Source organism: Oncorhynchus gorbuscha, linkage group LG19 (assembly GCF_021184085.1).
Source record: "Oncorhynchus gorbuscha isolate QuinsamMale2020 ecotype Even-year linkage group LG19, OgorEven_v1.0, whole genome shotgun sequence".
NCBI classification, from domain to species: domain Eukaryota; kingdom Metazoa; phylum Chordata; class Actinopteri; order Salmoniformes; family Salmonidae; genus Oncorhynchus; species Oncorhynchus gorbuscha.
Window position 1 is genome coordinate 50,617,696 of NC_060191.1, and position 8,700 is coordinate 50,626,395.

The window sequence follows — 8,700 nt, forward strand, 5'->3', positions numbered from 1 at the left end:
TGAATTTTTCTCTATAGTATCCAAATGGACATATTTACCTATTTACAGAACCAGTGACATTTTCTTACTCTGAACAACTACTGAAGAGATTGGATCCAATCTCTGGGCGTGGATATGGGAGAGGAGTGTTAGCTGCTCCAGTTGAGAAATTGATCAGCACAGTATGTGCCCTCCCTGGGCTGTGATCTCCCTGACGTCATCATATAGTCTGACCTATAAAATCTCTGCATCAGCAACAAGAGAGAAATAACCTTGTTTCCCCCTCAATACAAGGCTGTGGCTAATCTTAAAGCAGTGGCAGTAAGAGCTAGCTATCAAATATGAAACCCTTATCCTTGCTTTGTCATAAGGCATGGTTAGAATTTGAAGATGTATTGAAAGCTAAGTCTGTGTGGATGGTTAAAAGGCTAAATTAATTTATTTCAGACTTGAGGTGCAACGTTCATTGTTGTTAATAGACAATCTGCACATCTCTTGGCTTCTTTCCTGCTAGATCCCACTGACCTTCACTCTGGAATAATCCCATGGGACAAATCCAGTAGTGTAGAAAGACAATTGGTTCTGAGTGCTGAGATCTGGTGCTTTGAGTTTCACTCCCTTTTGCCCTCAGAACAGCCTCAATTCGTCAGGGCATCAAGGTGTCAAGCTTTCCACAGGGATGCTGGACCATGCTGACTCCAATGCTTCCCACAGTTGTGCCATGTTTGCTGGATGTTCTTTGGGTGGTGGACCATTCTTGATACACACGGGAAACTGTTAAGTGTGAAAAACCCAAAGGCCTTTTCATCCTTGATGGAAACCATCAAGCATAATGTGATAAACATCCATCTCCCACCAGCCTTTGCCTTCCTACTGATTCTCTGTCTGTTTGCTTTTTGTTTGTTTACTTTGGAAAAATATTGTGTGCTTGTTTTCAAAATGCTTAATGTGGTTGATAAAGAATTGAAAATGTGTATTTATATTTGTTTTTTAATAAACCGTTTAAAAAAATAAACAACCCATGCTGCATCCTCTGTCATGGTAGTGGGGAAAGATTAGTTGGGGGGGGGGGTCGTGTCTCAAAGCAGAGCCTGCTGTACACTTGGCACACTGCCCTTAGTGCCTTGGGATGAGATTGTTTCGAAAGACTAAACCTATTCTACCTAAATTGAATGTTTTTTTTTCTTGTGAGTGAGGCCAATGGGCGTAATAAATTCTATCTACCTCGCTGTCTTCCTGGCCCTGCAGGCTGTTTCCTTTCACTCTCTTGCTAGAATCTCAATACAGTGTCTTGGGACAGAAGTATTTTGTCAACGGTCCTCCTGACTGGTACATATATCCTGGGCCCTCATGGGGTTGGGTAATATAGCGTGGCCGTGGCCAGGCCGGTACTGGGATTGGAGGGAGATGTCTCAGGCATTTGGCTCCATTGATAGTCATTCGATGGCATCAGGGTGCAGAGCTGCAGATAGAGTTATGCTGGTGCTGCTCTGATCCCAGGTGAAAATCTACAAATGACTTTTTCAGGTTGTATTCACGTTGGAAATCTACAATGACTTTTTCAGGTTGTATTCAGTTGGGAACCTATAATTAATTTTCAGTTTTGGGAATGTACTATTTTCCGTGTTATAGTATCCTATCTTGTTTTCTGTTGAAAGGGTTTGGGTCGGGAACATGAGTGACCTTTGGTAATACGATTTCTATATAAAGGGATTAATATGATATTACAGTTTTTTTTTCAATTGCTAACATGCATTGGTCAAAACTGAAGTCACATTGTCAAAACTCTTCACACAAGTCAGTGAAACAGAAGTGTCTGTGGACCAAACTGAACATTTTTCAATTGCTTTCACACAAAATGCATTCAATGACCACATTCTCCGAAATCCATGATCTCTGTTCTCATTCATACTCCACCACCTGCAAAACTATATATTTGCAGCACATATTTTCAAATGCCAAAACTGTTAAAAACACATTCAAAACAGAATGATGGCAAATGTCATGCATTTCTGCAGTAACCAGATTGAAACAAATAGAACATGTTTTATCATTCCAAACACAGCTGATTGCAATTTCAGCTGAAAGCATACCCAAGTGTCCTGTTTTTAGTCTCTTACCAAACAGACAAAAGAGGACGGCTTTGGAATGATTTAGTTTGGAAACATGGATAAAGGAAGACAGCTTGGTGGGGAGAGAAGAGTAGCAGGGAGATGGAGAATGTGTGGAGGACAAAGCAGAGGAAGACTAAGAGTGGTGGTCTCTGATGAGATAAGGGCCACAATTATTGACCATGTTGTAAACCATGATCTCTCTTTGAGAGAAGCTGGTTTAAGACTGCAACCAAATCTGCAGCGTTCAACAGTTGCATCAATAGTATGAATTGTCCGGCAAAACAACAGGTGAGATGTGTATCCTTCAATGATAATTGAAGTACGTATTACAGTACAATACAGTATGTTCACATTTTTACACGTACTGACATTTTGAAATATATTGATTGTTTTGCTTTTTTCAGTAGGATTCAAAGGTTGCCTCCCACAGGAGGGAGAGGAAGAATATTAGCAGATGCGTAGGAAATTGTCATTGTTGACATGGTAATTGGCAACAATGCAATAAAACTGTGGAAAATTTGGGCAGAGTGCTGGCAGACAATATCACTTTTAGGAATGTGAATCCGGTCAGCACAACGATAATTGCTAGAGTCCCAGAGAAACATTAAATAAGGATGAAGCAGTTGTACTCTGTACCCTTTGAGAGAAATGGTGAACGTGTGAATGAACTCAGGTATCAACATGTCCAGGTAAGATGTCTGTTCAATAACCAAACAGGGTACATACACAGCTATGGATAATGTAAAGTACTGTAAAACTGTGGATTTACTGTATTTTAGAGATGTCATGACGTTGCCCTCTTTGGGTACAGCAAGCCCATCCCCCTCTCCCTAATTCCTGTACAGGATGAATGAGGAAAGATATTTGTGAAATTATGGGATAATAATGTAATGTGAGAGAATTCTATTTCTTAAGTTTCACTTAAGTCACTGGCACTCCCCCATGAACACAGTCAGGACTTGGCATCATGAGACAGCCTTTTTCTGCTCTTCTGAATAAAAACACCATCTTGAGAATTTCTCAACAGACCATGTTTCTCTCAGTTACGAGAGGACAAAGGTTGCAGACCAGCTTACAGACCAGCATACAGACCAGCTTACCTCGATAACGAGAGGGCCAAGGTTTGAGTAGATGGCGGAATCTTTTAACCATACCACATGGTTAAACTCTTAGACTTTCGATACCGACAGAATAAGAACAGGTCTTTGATATTAATTACTAGTCTGCAGCTAGGAATTCAAAGACCGACAACCTCCGAAATATCTATTCTATAACAACATGAATGATTGTCACTCTGAACTATCCATTCTAACCACGGCAGAGAGAGGGCGGACAGACTCTCCAACAGAAACTAACTTTTCAACAGAGATCCCAACGACACACTGAGCGTAAATATATATATATTGATTACAATTGTTCCCGAATGAGTGAGTGTTCATGTGCAAAGGATTAGCATTTCAATTGTTATAATTATTAACTTCGTAGTGTCTCATATCAGTTGACCCCCACTTCCCCTTTTGTCCACCAAGCCACGATACCGGTTTATCCCACTAGGGAAACTCCGTTATCATTTCCTAGTAACTATCTACTGTTTGTTTATGCATTTACGTGAATTACTTAGTTAGTAAATAAATGATTTAAGACAATTGATGTATGGATGACTCATAGTGAAGACTGGGTTCGTGCAGATAACCAAAACTTTACGACGTTTGGAATGAGACTAGCGTGAGGTAAAATAAAGAATAAGTCATTAATCAGAAGACTAATTGATCAGATATTAAAATATCTGAAAAGTTATATTAGGACAATTATAACTTTGTAATCTGAATATTTTCCTTGGTGCCCCGACTTCCTAGTTAATTACATTTGATTAATCAGTTTAATCGTGTAATAATAATTACAGAGAGTTATTTGATAAATAAGTGTTCAGTTTAATGATGCCAAAGACACGACAGAGAGTAATGGCGATGGAAGCCAGGCAAAATGCACATACATTCATCTTTATGGATGAAGTTGGATTCAACATGGCAAAAACACTCCGCAGGGGAAGAAATGTGATTGGACAGAGAGCAACCGTGGTTGTCCCAGACCAGAGAGGAGGTAACATCACAATGTGTGCGGCACTGACCAATGATGGTTTGCTGTTACACAAACCACTTATTGGCCCCTATAATACAGTGGCTCTTTTATTTTCAAGATGACCTGCATAATTGACTTGTGCCAGTGGAGGAGAGAGGTGCAAGAAACTCCCCTACCTTCATTGTTGTGTGAGATAATGTGGCATTCCACCACTCTGCTGCAGTCACAGACTGGTTTGCTGCACATCCCAGGATGTCAGTACTATTCCTGCCTCCGTATTCCCCCTTCCTAAACCCCATAGAGGAGTTTTTCTCTTTGTGGAGGTGGAAGGTTTATGACCACCATCCACATGACCAGATGTCCTTACTGGATGCCATGAATGCGGGGTGTGGAGACACTTCTCCTGAAGACTACCAGGGTGTGGAGACACTTCTCCTGAAGACTGCCAGGGTGTGGAGACACTTCTCCTGAAGACTACCAGGGTGTGGAGACACCTCCCCATGAAGACTGCCAGGGTGTGGAGACACTTCCCCTGAAGAGTGCCAGGGTGTGGAGACACCTCCCCATGAAGACTGCCAGGGTGTGGAGACACCTCCCCATGAAGACTGCCAGGGTGTGGAGACACTTCTCCTGAAGACTGCCAGGGTGTGGAGACACCTCCCCATGAAGACTGCCAGGGTGTGGAGACACTTCCCCTGAAGACTGCCAGGGTGTGGAGACACCTCCCCATGAAGACTGCCAGGGTGTGGAGACACTTCCCCTGAAGACTGCCAGGGTGTGGAGACACTTCCCCTGAAGACTGCCAGGGTGTGGAGACACTTCCCCTGAAGACTGCCAGGGTGTGGAGACACTTTCCCTGAAGACTGCCAGGGTGTGGAGACACCTCCCCATGAAGACTGCCAGGGTGTGGAGACACCTCCCCATGAAGACTGCCAGGGTGTGGAGACACTTCCCATGAAGACTGCCAGGGTGTGGAGACACCTCCCCATGAAGACTGCCAGGGTGAAGACTGCCAGGGTGTGGAGACACCTCCCCATGAAGACTGCCAGGGTGTGGAGACACTTCCCCTGAAGACTGCCAGGGTGTGGAGACAATTCCCCTGAAGACTGCCAGGGTGTGGAGACACCTCCCCATGAAGACTGCCAGGGTGTGGAGACACTTCCCCTGAAGACTGTCAGGGTGTGGAGACACTTCCCCTGAAGACTGCCAGGGTGTGGAGACACTTCCCCTGAAGACTGCCAGGGTGTGGAGACACCTCCCCATGAAGACTGCCAGGGTGTGGAGACACTTCCCCTGAAGCCAGGGTGTGGAGACACCTCCCCATGAAGACTGCCAGGGTGTGGAGACCAGGGTGTGGAGACACTTCCCCTGAAGACTGCCAGGGTGTGGAGACACCTCCCCATGAAGACTGCCAGGGTGTGGAGACACTTCTCCTGAAGACTGCCAGGGTGAAGACTGGGGTGTGGAGACACTTCCCCATGAAGACTGCCAGGGTGTGGAGACACTTCCCTGAAGACTGCCAGGGTGTGGAGACACCTCCCCATGAAGACTGCCAGGGTGTGGAGACACTCCCCATGAAGACTGCCAGGGTGTGGAGACACTTCCCCCAGGGTGAAGACTGCCAGGGTGTGGAGACACTTCCCCATGAAGACTGATGCCAGGGTGTGGAGACACTTCCCCTGAAGACTGCCAGGGTGTGGAGACACCTCCCCATGAAGACTGCCAGGGTGTGGAGACACCTCCCCATGAAGACTGCCAGGGTGTGGAGACACTTCCCCTGAAGACTGCCAGGGTGTGGAGACACCTCCCCATGAAGACTGCCAGGGTGTGGAGACACTTCCCCATGAAGACTGCCAGGGTGTGGAGACACCAGGGTGTGGAGACACTTCTCCTGAAGACTGCCAGGGTGTGGAGACACCTCCCCATGAAGACTGCCAGGGTGAGACACTTCCCTGAAGACTGCCAGGGTGTGGAGACACCCCCTGAAGACTGGAGACACCTCCCCATGAAGACTGCCAGGGTGTGGAGACACTTCCCCTGAAGACTGTCAGGGTGTGGAGACACTTCCCCTGAAGACTGCCAGGGTGTGGAGACACTTTCCCTGAAGACTGCCAGGGTGTGGAGACACCTCCCCATGAAGACTGCCAGGGTGTGGAGACACTTCCCCTGAAGACTGCCAGGGTGTGGAGACACTTCCCCTGAAGACTGCCAGGGTGTGGAGACACTTTCCCTGAAGACTGCCAGGGTGTGGAGACACTTCCCCTGAAGACTGCCAGGGTTGGATTAGACATTACAGAGGATACTTTCCAAGATGCATCGCCAGAGAAGACATAAGATGTGATGTTGATGAGACCTTGTGGCCAAATGCAGGCGAGAGGGAGAACTAGAACTCTCCCCTCAGGAGACTGAAAAGATTTGGCATGGGTCCCCAGATCCTTAAAAGGTTTTACAGCGGCACCATTGAGAGCATCCTGACCGGTTGCATCACCGCCTGGTATGGCAACTGCTCGGCATCTAACCGCAAGGCGCTACAGAGGGTAGTGTGTAAGGCCCAGTACATCACTGGGGCCAAGCTTCCTGTCATCCAGGACCTATATAATAGTGTCAGAGGAAAGCCCATAAAATTGTCAGAGACTCCAGTCACCCAAGTCATAGACTGTTCTCTCTGCTACTGCATGGCAAGCAATACCGGAGCGTCAAGTCTCGGGCCAAGAGGCTCCTTAACAGCTTCTACCCCCAAGCCATAAGACTGCTGAACAATTCATCAAATGGCCACCGGACCATTACATAGACCCCCCCTTCCCCTCCATTGTCTTGTACACTGCTGCTACTCGCTGTTTATTATCTATGCATAGTCACTTCACCCCTACTTACATGTACAAATTACCTCAACTAACCTGTGCCCCCGCACACTGACTCGGTACCCCCTGTATATAGCCTCGTTATTTTATTGTGTTACTTTTTATTATTTTTTACTTTAGTTTATTTGGTAAATATTTTCTTAACTCTTCTTGAACTGCACTGTTGGTTAAGAGCTTGTAAGTAATCATTTCACAGTAAGGTTTACACTTATTGTTTCCGGCGCATGTGACAAATACATTTTGATTTGATTTGATTTGAATAACCCCTCGCTTAGCTAATGTTAGCGAGCTAGCTAATTTCAGCCACCTAGCCACCTAGCTAGAATTTGTAACATACTGTATCATACATTTAGCAAAAGCATAACATATTGTACGTTTTTCAAATTTGGAACATATACTACGAATTGTAATTCACAACATTTCATATGAAATGTGTATTGGACATCCCAAATGAATACATAACATATGAAACGTAACATATCATAACTAAATGGAGTGTTCGGATTTCCATACAGAATAATACGTAACGCTCTGAGACCAGGTTGCAATATAGCATATTATTTGATAGATATGACAGCCTGTTGTCAGAGTTAGCTGTTTGACAATGTCAGAGCAGGGAAATCTATAAAACATCATAGATTAGGCACTGAATGTCTGAAGCAAGCCTGCCAGCCTTACTCTCCTGTAATGTATTTCTACAGTTCACATACAATAGGCTACATCCCTTATGGTAATGCATCCATTAACTTATCTATTAACTTTTCTGATTATCCATGTATCTAATAACAGTTTGACAGTGTCCGAAATGGCACCCGTTGCCTTTATCGTGCACTACTTTTGACCAGACTAGGACAAAAGTGCACTACGGTGCAAACTATAGTGCACTTTTTAGTGAATAGGGTGCCATTTGGGAATCAACCTACATCCATCATCATCATCATGCAGGCCATTAATGCATGCATCTGATCCATTTGGCTAATAACAGTTTCTCTCAAAAGCAACAGTCCACTCCGCACAAAGCCTAAGATGTGATGTGAGCCGCCTGTGGACCATGAGGAATGTGCTGTGATGCTATGCTGTTGAACTCTGGTTCCAGTATGTTTTATAGCTGGGTCTCTGACCTAACATTGTGGAGGAGCCAAGGCTGCAGGAAATAAAGCTAGAGTCATGACAAGGTGAGAGTCAGTCCTTGCCCTTTAGGCCCCCATCTGTGGCTCGGAGACAGTCATTATCATCATCATGTCTTTAAGGTCAATAAAGAGTCTTTGTCAAGCTATTTGTCATGTCTGCTGCGTGCAGCATACTTATGGTTCAACATACTGAAACATTAGCCTCAGTCTGTTGTGTATAGGTTGTCTTATCTTTATTATTTTACTCTACAATCATGCAGTTGTAACTACACAATTAAGTAGGCAGAAGTGAGATTTTGTAGATATGTGTCATTTTCCAATATGGCTATATTTGTTTCTAGACCTCACATCAACGGTTAGGAATGCATCCCGTGTAATTCAGTTTGCGTCACTGTGTCACTGTGGACTCATTTCTTTTCGCTTGGAATTCCAACTGTGCAGGAGGCGGAGCCTCGTACAACGGACGCCCTTCGGTGGCACACCCGCAAGCCACTGGAGGCAGTCTAACACTGGTTCTTGAAACAGTTGTAGTGATAT